Below are 10,885 nucleotides of genomic sequence, written 5' to 3' on the forward strand. Positions count from 1 at the left end.
TGTTGTCAATGGCTCTCTACTGCGAGAAGAGAAAACTTACTTTTTGGCTAAGTCAGTATTACCATACTGTGTCACTCAGCTTGTGTGATGCTGATGAGAAGTGATTCACGTTATTTTCTACTTTCCACAACAGTAAACCTTTGCTGCTATGTTTGACTAGGGTAGCTTCAAAGTGAACCTCCTTTAAAAGTGTGTCTATTTTATTCTCGTGAACTGAGGCAGCAAACTTTCTGTAATTTAAATTATACTATGCAGATCTATATTTATTGAAAGAAGGCGGTATAATTAGTCTGTTTTGTTCCTAAACCACCTTGCATTACACAGTACACATTAAGACCTAAATCGGAACGGAAACACATGCAGCCTGAAAATGCAATAACAGGCTGCTAAGGCAACCAGCAGTGTACTTACATCGTAAATTTACCGGGAAAAGAGCACAATTACGAACTAATGGAATGCATAAGTAGTTTGGCACAGCTCTGTCATCGGCCAGAAAAACATGACCACTTGTAACAAGCATTTGCAATGCAATAGGTCTCGCATTTACACAAGTTTGAGCTATTGCCATTGCAAATGACAATGGGCCGGATGTAGCAAACAATCGTTTTGCGATTCTGTAAATACCGAATCACAATTTGAAAATTCCAAAACTATTCTTTCCTTAGGTTGGAGCGCCATCTAGCGCAAGTCGAGCAGTGAAGGTGTTGGAACATGCCTTATGTTGGAGCGCCATCTAGTGCAAGTCGAGCAGGGAAGGTGTTGGAACATTCCTTATGTTGGAGCGCCATCTAGCGCAAGTCGAGCTGGGAAGGTTTTGTAACATGCCTTATGTTGGAGCGCCATCTAGCGCAAGTCGAGCAGAGAAGGTGTTGGAACATTCCTTATGTTGGAGCGCCATCTAGCGCAAGTCGAGCAGTGAAGGTGTTGGAACATGCCTTATGTTGGAGCGCCATCTAGCGCAATTCGAGCAGGGAAGGTGTTGGAACATGCCTTATGTTGGAGCGCCATCTAGAGCAAGTCGAGCAGGGACAGCATTGGGGATGGGCTGCCCTGGCCTGGCTGTCCGGATGAGTGCTCGTCCCACTCGCCAATCCCAGCCAGGGATCCAGGATGTTGGGCACATCCGGGCCTAGGGTCCCCCGAGTCTCACAGTGCGCACAGTTCCCAGAAAGAGAAGAAGCCTTTCTCCGTATTCCGAGGGGCATGGTTATGCCGGAACACCCCTGCCGGGCTGGTGGTTCGTTGCCGTGGACCGGATGGGCTATTCCCGGATAACACCTCCCCTCCGTCCGGGGGGCTCCCTCCTCCAACCCACGGCGTGGCAAAGGGCCCACATCGGCTCCATGGTTCCAGGGCACTCCTCCAGGCCAACGGCGTTGCAAAGTGCCCAGGACGGGCTCCATGGGTCCTGGGCAGTCCTCTGTCGGGTGTCCGGGCCCGAGAGATCTGGTGGTCCTCCCGGTGCCTGTGGCCCAGCCGGGGTCCCCGAGCCCCCGGGGAAGCCGAGCCAGTCTGCCGGCGCGGGGTAGGCAGACTGGAGTCCTTTTGGTCCCGGCCATCTGGTCGCCCCTCTCCCCTCGGCCATCTGGTCGCCTGCAATGCTTTCCTATGGGGCGACCAGATGGCCGGGCTTCCCTGGAAGTCCCGATGAGGTGCCATTCTCCTCCCCGATCCCAGCGAGGGCTCCAGGAGGTCTGGCACCTGCGCGCCTTGGGTCTCCTCCGTCACTCAGTGCGCGCGTATTCCAAGAAAGACGGGTAGCCTTCCTCCGGATTGCTAGTGACAAGGTATGCCGGGGCTCCAGGACGACGGCATGGGCAAGTGCCCGGGACGGGCTCCATGGTTTTCCTGGTATTCCTCCCCTGGGCGTCCGGGGCTCCAGGCCGACGGCATGGCCGATTGCCGGGGACGGGCTCCATGGTTTTCACGGCAGTCCTCCCCTGGGTGTCCAGGGCTCCAGGCCGACGGCATGGGCGAGCGCCCGGGATGGGCTCCATGGTTTTCCCGGTATTCCTCCCCTGGGCGTCCGGGGCTCCAGGCCGACGGCATGGCCGATTGTCCGGGACGGGCTCCATGGTTTTCACGGCAGTCCTCCCCTGGGTGTCCATTGCTCCAGGCCGACGGCATGGGAGAGTGCCCGGGACGGGCTCCATGGTTTTCCCGGTATTCCTTCCCTGGGCGTTCGGGGCTCCAGGCCCACGGCATGGCCGATTTCCCGGGACGGGCTCCATGGTTTTCACGGCAGTCCTCCCCTGGGCGTCCAGGGCTCCGGGCCAACGGCATGGGCGAGTCCCCGGAACGGGCTCCATGGTTTTCCCGGTATTCCTCCCCTTGGCGTCCGGGGCTCCAGGCCAACGGCATGGCCGATTGCCCGGGACGGGCTCCATGGTTTTCCCGATATTTTTCCCCTGGGCGTCCGGGGCTCCAGGCCGACGGCATGGCCGATTGCCCGGGACGGGCTCCATGGTTTTCACGGCAGTCCTCCCCTGGGTGTCCAGGGCTCCAGGCCGACGGCATGGGAGAGTGCCCGGGACGGGCTCCATGGTTTTCCCGGTTCTCCTCCCCTGGGCGTTCGGGGCTCCAGGCCCACGGCATGGCCGATTTTCCGGGACGGGCTCCATGGTTTTCACGGCAGTCCTCCCCTGGGCGTCCAGGGCTCCGGGCCGACGGCATGGGCGAGTGCCCGGGACGGGCTCCATGGTTTTCCCGGTATTCTTCCCGTGGGCGTCCGGGGCTCCAGGCCGACGGCATGGCCGATTGCCCGGGACGAGCTGCATGGTTTTCACGGCAGTCCTCCCCTGGGTGTCCAGGGCTCCAGGCCGACGGCATGGGAGAGTGCCCGGTGTGAGAAGTTGGCCTGATAGAAGGTGATCACTAGAACTAGTGAGCATCATATATCAGTCCAAACAACCCTTATGGTGATAAGTTGTAAGTCAACCTTATACACCAGCTATCCTAATGGTAGCATGGACAGAGCAGTCTTAGGCTAAACTCTTTTGGCATGTGAAGCCAGCTTTTTTACCACATATAACCCCTTGAATACCAGATGAAAGGACACCACACAGGTTGTTATTAAAATAAACAATATATTTATTACTAACAAACACCTCTGAATTCTTTATGAGATCAGAGGGCTAAGCACAAAACAATACTCTTAAGAAAAATACAGTGAATCGCACAAATTACAATGGTGCCCTAGGGGCACGACAAACCATATACTAAGTAAATGGTATAAGGAGTTCGATAGAAGAAATGAAGATGCCCAGAGGCTGTAGGATTGCTGAGACTACACTACCCTAACCTTAGGTAAGTAGCAGGAGGCCCACGGGACGCGTGTGCAGAGTGTGAACTCGCACGCGAGATGCGGAACAAAGTCAATGGGCAGAACAAATTACGAAAAGGTAAGTAATAGACAGTTACGACTAGTTACGACTAAAACGACAGGATACCTGGACACTAGGAGAGTGTGAAAGTGTGTCGGGTTTCCGCGTCGAAGTCTATGGGGCCTTGAAGAAAGATGCTGCAGGCGACCAGGAGGAAGATGTCCGGAGCGTTCCAAGGGTGGATCGAGGAAGAAGAGGACCTGAAAGCAGAGGGGACAGTGTTCAAAGTCACTAGCCAGTGACCGGTGTGAAACCAGATGCTGTCGTCGCGATCAGGTGAAGAGTGGACGCTTGTCTCTGTAGCCACGTGGACCAGGAGGTGTCTTCGATGACCAGGATGGAGGCACAAGCTGTCTCACGCAGGCTCTCGCTGCCGGCGGTGTCGGATCCGGATTCGGAGTCAACAGGCCTTGGCAAAGGCAACCCACACGTAGAGTGGAAATGGCGTCTGGTGCGGACCAGGAGGGTCCGAGGTGCTCCTCTTTTGGAAGGGAGCAAGGGCCAGTCTGGAGCAACCAGACCAGCAGTGTGGATTTCGTGGATTGTCGTCTAGGAGGTCACTAGCCAGCCGGCAAGTGACCAGACAACGCGTCGAGCAGCAACCAAGCAAAAGGGCCCCACGCAGATCTCGTGGATGCTGGAGGGCCTTTCTTCGGTGCAGGAGCTGCCCGGGGCTGGGGCTTTTCAATCCCCAAAGCACTTTCTCGAGGATGCCTCTGAGGTCGTGCTGGAAGCGAAGTGCAGTTTCTTCAAGATGGCCGGTCCCACGTGTCTCGTTGCACCCACGGATCTCAGTTGTGCTGCAGATGTAGGTAGAGGTCGGAGAGGTCTGGAAGTCTGGATCTCGTTGGGCTCTGAAGTCTGGTTCCGGCAGGAAGGACAACAAAGTGAACCGCTAGGACGCTTAATGGTGCCTGCTATTGCAGGGTGGACACTCCTTGCCCACAAGGGAGATTCTTCAGTCTTCTGTGTAGCAGAACGTCGAAGTCCAGAGTTTCTTCCTGTAAAGTTGTTCAGGATAATCTAATTTGGAATGGGACCAGCTCCTACCTTTTTCTGCTAAAAGGGGCTGTACTAGTGACTAGGTCCCTCCCATGGGTGGGACCAGGAAGGGGGGTGGTTACACCCCCTATCCTTTGTCCGGTTTCGCACCAGAGCTGGGGCCGGAGTGCCCCAGCAACTGGTTTGAACCGGGGTATGCACAGGGAACCCTTGTGTGCCCCAGGCATGTCTCATTCCTTTCAGCCCTCCCTACCTCAATACACAAAATCCTGTCTGGGGTGGTGCTAGCACCCCTCAAGGCAGGAAACCCTTTGTCCAGGCCTCCCTCGCTGGAAGGACTCCCAGCAGCAGGAGGTCAGACTTGTGTCTGTGGTGGCAGCATCCATTTTGTGATGCTGAGGCTCTGTTTAACTTTAACTGGGGTTCACAGTTACATACAAGTTGTGTCCCTCTAAAAGGGTGGAATGCTACCCCCGTCGCCAGAACTGGTGAGGGGGTAGTATTCCAATTCGTATGACAGCTTACTCGACATGTTTTGATAATGCTATACCAAAGTTAGCAATAACCGCGAGGATTATAATGCACTTAAGAGTATATGGTATAGCGTTATCATGGAAACAGCTAAAGGACTTGGTTCCGAAAGCTGCGGACAGGCTCAGCTCATGCTAGAGCACCATCTCACATAATTACAAGCACTCTGCCTTCAGGATTGATAAGGCCTGCCATAGGAGTGACTGATAAGAATATATGTGTCCATTTTAGGGTTAGATATAGGAATACTATATCTAAAGCAAAGGGTGACTACACCACCTTGCCCCAGCTGTGTTACCAGCCAGTTGTGTCTGCTTAGATGGCCAGCTAGGGGTGGCATAATACATGTTGCAGCCCCTGGTAGGCCTTGGGTGCACCTTTGCCCTGGGTACCTATGGTACACTGTACAAGGACTTATAAGAGTGACCCAATACCAATTGGTAAATGCACCTTAAGTACATGTGTGTCAATTTAGAGAGAGAACAGCTAGGCTGTGGGTCTGATTAGCAGGCCCACAGCCAGGGAAAGTCGTAAACCAGTGAAGCAAAAAGCAAAAATCTGGGGTGACCATAGGATTGCAGACCCTACTCTCCTACAGTCTATAAGGTTGACTTACAACCAATCACCATAATAGTTGTTTGGACTGATACAAGGTGATCAGTAGAACTAGTGAGTATCATATTTCAGGCCAACTTCTCGCGGCCATAGCTCGCCAACACAACATCAACATAATCTCCTACGCCGACGACACCCAGCTGATCCTCTCCCTGACCAACGACCCCGCCAACCTGCACGAAGGGATGAAAGAGGTAGCCGAGTGGATGATGACCAGCCGTCTGAAACTGAACTCAGACAAGACGGAAGTCCTCATCCTGGGCTCCTCGCCCTCCGCCTGGGACGACACCTGGTGGCCCCCCGCCCTGGGCACCGCACCGAAACCGACAGACCACGCACGCAACCTGGGATTCATCCTGGACTCCTCCCTCTCCATGACCAGGCAAGTCAACGCCGTCTCCTCGTCGTGTTTCAACGTCCTGCGCATGCTTCGGAAGATCTTCTGGTGGATCCCCACGGAGACCAGGAAGACCGTCACCCAGGCCCTCGTCACCAGCCGACTGGACTACGGCAACGCCCTCTACGCCGGAACCACCATCAAGCTTCAGAAGAGACTCCAGCGGATCCAGAACGCCTCGGCCAGACTCATCCTCGACATCCCACGAAACGACCACATCTCCGGACACCTGAGAGACCTGCACTGGCTCCCCGTCAACAAGAGAATCACCTTCCGGCTCCTCACTCACGCACACAAAGCCCTACACGATCAAGGCCCGAGCTACCTCAACAACCGAATCAACTTCTACGCACCCAATCGCCACCTCCGATCAGCCAGCCACGCCCTCGCCGCCGTCCCACGCATCCGCAGAGCAACAACAGGAGGAAGGTCCTTCTCCTACCTGGCCGCCAAGACCTGGAACTCCCTCCCGGCTGACCTGCGTCTGACCCAAGACCACCTCGCATTCAGGAAGAAGCTCAAGACCTGGCTGTTCGAGCAGTAACGGCACCCCCCCCCTTAGCGCCTTGAGACCCTACGGGTAGGTAGCGCGCTCTATAAATGTCATTGATTGATTGATTGATTCTCACAGGTTCCATTTGAACAGCAGTTGAACATGGGTCAGTCGGTCCTAAGAGATGGGCGAGCGCCGTTCGGAAGGGACGGGCGATAGCCTCCGTTGCCCTCGGCCGATTGAAAGGGAGTCGGGTTCAGATTCCCGAACCCGGAGTGGCGGAGACGGGCGCCCTTGCGGCGTCCAGTGCGGTAACGCAAACGATCCCGGAGAAGCCGGCGGGAGCCCCGGGGAGAGTTCTCTTTTCTTTGTGAAGGGCAGGGCGCCCTGGAATGGGTTCGCCCTGAGAGAGGGGCCCGAGCCTTGGAAAGCATCAGGGTTCCGGCGGCGTCCGGTGAGCTCCCGCTGGTCCTTGAAAATCCGGGGGAGATGGTGTAAATCTCGCACCGGGCCGTACCCATATCCGCAGCAGGTCTCCAAGGGGAACAGCCTCTGGCATGTTGGAACAATGTAGGTAAGGGAAGTCGGCAAGTCAGATCCGTAACTTCGGGATAAGGATTGGCTCTAAGGGCTGGGTCGGTCGGGCTGGGGCGCGAAGCGGGGCTGGCGCGCGCCGCGGCTGGGCGAGGCACCTCCCTTTGGGGCGGCGGCGACTCTGGACGCGAGCTGGGCCCTTCCTGTGGATCGCCCCAGCTGCGGTGGTCGCCTCTCACCGTGCCCCCTCCTCGGGGGGGCGTGGGGCTGGCGTTCTGCCTCGGCCGGCGCCTAGCAGCTGACTTAGAACTGGTGCGGACCAGGGGAATCCGACTGTTTAATTAAAACAAAGCATCGCGAAGGCCCGAGGCGGGTGTTGACGCGATGTGATATCTACCCAGTGCTCTGAATGTCAAAGTGAAGAAATTCAATTAAGCGCGGGTAAACGGCGGGAGTAACTATGACTCTCTTAACCTATTCTCGGTTGTAGTGGTCTTTACATCCCAGTGGTCCCGCCGGTAACTGTCTCTGAAATGCTAGACTCTGCATAGAGAAGCATATAGTGACAGGCCAAACAAGGGGCTATCATGGCAGCGAGCGTGATAGTGAGAAATGGCGAAGCAAACGAACCCAATTCCAGATGGGGTTGTTCCTGGAGAATAAAAACCCCTTTAAGATGGCATAAGGAGGTGCTGTCTTTCCCAGAAATCATTAACCTCCTCACCGAATTTGACAAACCAGCACTAGCTTCCAACAATGCAACAAATAACAACGATTCAGATCACGATATAGGCTTTAGTACACCCACTATAGCAGAAGAAGACACAAAAGTAGACCTCAGCAAATCCATCGAGTTTGTAGCCACCTCAGCCAAGAATGACATTGGTACAGCAAAATTTGATAATCTTCCCGTGACTTGTGTGGAGACATAATGGGAACCTTTAAAGAACTGAGAAAACATGTATCCAACAAGCACAAAGGCTTCTATCTCAAAACGTACTGTTCAAAATGTGACAAAGAAGCCGAATATCACAATATTGCATGCGATTATGCCAAATGTAAAGGAAGACCTCAAAAAGGAGTGCTGCTGTTCCTGTGCAGCTTCTGTGATCTCAGATTTGGAACAAAAATTGGTGTTTCTCAACATGGTCGGCATGCGCATCCAAGAGCGCAAAATGAGGCTAAACTAGCAGCAAACCGTCAAAATTATGGTCACAGGAAGAAATACTGCTACTAGCAGAATTAGAAAAAATATATGAAAATAAGAGGAATAATAATGTGCTGATGGTTCCACATTTTGACAACAAGAACAGTAAACAAACTGCAGAAAAAAGGAGAGATAGAAGAGATAAAAGCAAAAAAAACGCAAAAGATGCACTGCAAGCATCAAATGTTTCTGAAAATGACTCTTGCGATGAACCAGAGGTTACAGTGGAAGTAACAACAGAAAAGCACAGAGACTTTATCACTCGAAAACGTGCGCAAAAAATCAAGAACTTTGATGAACTGGAAGACAGAATATCAGAAATCGAGAAATACACTCAAAATGTAGAGCAGCACGATGCTGCTATGGATCTGATGGATGAAGTAGTGACTTATATCACAGAAAACACCACTGATATAAGTCCTCATCTAGCAAGAGTAACAACAAATGAACCAACAAGTGAAATCAATAATGAGCCTATAAACTCTGCTCAAGACGAGCACCAGAATGCCTCAGCAAGAAACAAAATAACAAAAAAAGACAAGAAAAACGAAAGACTTAATCGGACGCACAAGAGAAATTATGCAAAAGCAAAGGGCAGCTATAAAGAATACCAGGCAATGTTTAAGAAACATAAAAAGAAAATTGACAGGATTATCACTGATGGGGCAGAAGATGCAACTTGCCAAATCAGTGCTGATGAAATCTTTCAATACTACAAAAGCATAATTGAAAAAATAAACAAATAGAACCCTAAATTCATGCCGATAGATCGAATACCAGAGGACTATGAAATTGATAGTCTGTGCAAAGAAATAACACTGCTCGAAATAACTCATGCTTTTGAAAGCTCCAATCTAAAAAAAGGAGTGGCGCCTGATAAGATAGGTCTGAATGAACTAAATAAAGTGCACAGCACAGCAACCAAGACTGCTGCCCAGAGTTCTAACATCTTGGTTGTTGATGAGAAGAGTACCAGAAATTATCAAAAAGAACCGGTACCGATTAGTGAACTTACAAAAATCAGTAACTGGCGTCCAATTACCATCGGTACTGCATTCATGAAGTTATTCACAAAAATATTAACTAGAGACTCATTTTTTGTTGAATTTAATACGAGACAAAAAGGCTTCATGAAGGTGAGAGGTTGTCTCGAGAATCTGACTCTCCTGCAAAATATCATAAAAGGAGCATGAAAAAACAATGACTCATCAGCGGTTGTGTTCATTGATATATCAAAAGCCTTCGACTCTGTCAGCCATGGTCGAATTATACAAAGTCTCGCAAGGCAAAGAGTTCCACCAAACATCAGAGAAATAATAAAAGACCTATACACTGACTCAACAACATCTTTCAAGGGAAAGAACAACGAAGAAACTCCTGAACTAACAATTAAATCTGGGGTCAAACAAGGTGACTCTTTATCTCCACTACTATTTAACATTGCCATGGATCGTCTGATCTGTGATCTTCAGAAAAATGGCAAGGGCTTCACATTTGGATCAGATGATCTTGTTGAGCAAATCACCGCTCTCGCCTTTAACGATGACATCGCAGTCCTCAGCAGTACATGGGAAGGAATGAGTACAAATCTGAAGATCATTGAAAAGTTCAGTAAAGCTACAGGACTAAAACTAAATGTGAAAAAGACACATGAATTTTATATCAGTCACCATATAGAGAAAATTCTGATTAACAACTGTAAACCATGGCAATTTGAGAAAGAAAATATTGAAAATGTTCATCCAGGAGAAAGTGAAAGATACCTCGGATTGAACTTTGATCCACACACTGGTCATACAAGCAACAACAGAATTATTGAGGTTCTTGTCAAATGGGATCAAAATCTTGATAATTTACCACTTAAGCCCACGCAGAAAATTGAAATATTGTGTCAGTACTTGATACCTAAGCTATCATTCAAATTAGAAATGACAGGAACTGAAGCAAAAATGTTGAATGTTCTTGATCAAACAATAAAAAAGTATGTCAAACAATTTCTACACCTTCCTGCATACACATGTGATGGTCTGGTCTCCTATATTAGAAAAGATCGTTTGGGGGCCTCAGTATACCAAAACAATGTACACAAATTGGTCTCAATAAAGTCAATAGTTTATTGTATTTCAGGGATGCTCCAGACCGGTACATAGCGCGTTCATTCATGTATGTAGGAGAAAATATAAATGAAAAAATTGACAACATAATAAAAACACACAAACTCAACATTATGGATAGTTGCTATCTGAGCTATGAATTGAATTTGTCAGCAACATATGATTGGAGAAAAGAAGAGTTTGAGAAATGGGCAAATCTCCCTGTCCAAGTTGATGGTATAAAATACTTATCAAGTAATCCAACCTCAAACTTCTGGATCAGCAAGCATAACAAAATGAAAGAAAACCAGTACATAGCTGCGCTGATGTTAAGAGCAAATGTTTTATATACCAGAGAAACCATCACCAGGGGAAGAAATCGTGCATTTGCTACATGTAGGTATTGTAATGATGTTTGTGAAACAATTTCTTATATTTCAGGTGCATGTCCTAAAACTAAGGACATTAGGATAAAAAGACATAACAAAATTCTGGAATTGCTCATTGATAGAGCAAAAAGGTGTGGTTGGTTGGCATATAGGGAACCTCATGTTAAGAACAACCAAGGAGAACTACGAAAACCAGATGTAGTGTTTACCAAAAATGGCACAGCTGTAGTGATTGATGTAT

General features: G+C 50.1%; 1 protein-coding gene across 1 annotated transcript in view; it reads right to left on the reverse strand.

The window, feature by feature from the left end:
- The window catches only part of LOC147701495 (transient receptor potential cation channel subfamily M member 4-like), a 1,534,183-nt gene that overhangs the window by 1,484,381 nt on the left and 38,917 nt on the right, over positions 1–10,885 (reverse strand). The window lies entirely within an intron of this gene.

Source organism: Lissotriton vulgaris, chromosome 7 (assembly GCF_964263255.1).
Source record: "Lissotriton vulgaris chromosome 7, aLisVul1.2, whole genome shotgun sequence".
NCBI lineage: Eukaryota > Metazoa > Chordata > Amphibia > Caudata > Salamandridae > Lissotriton > Lissotriton vulgaris.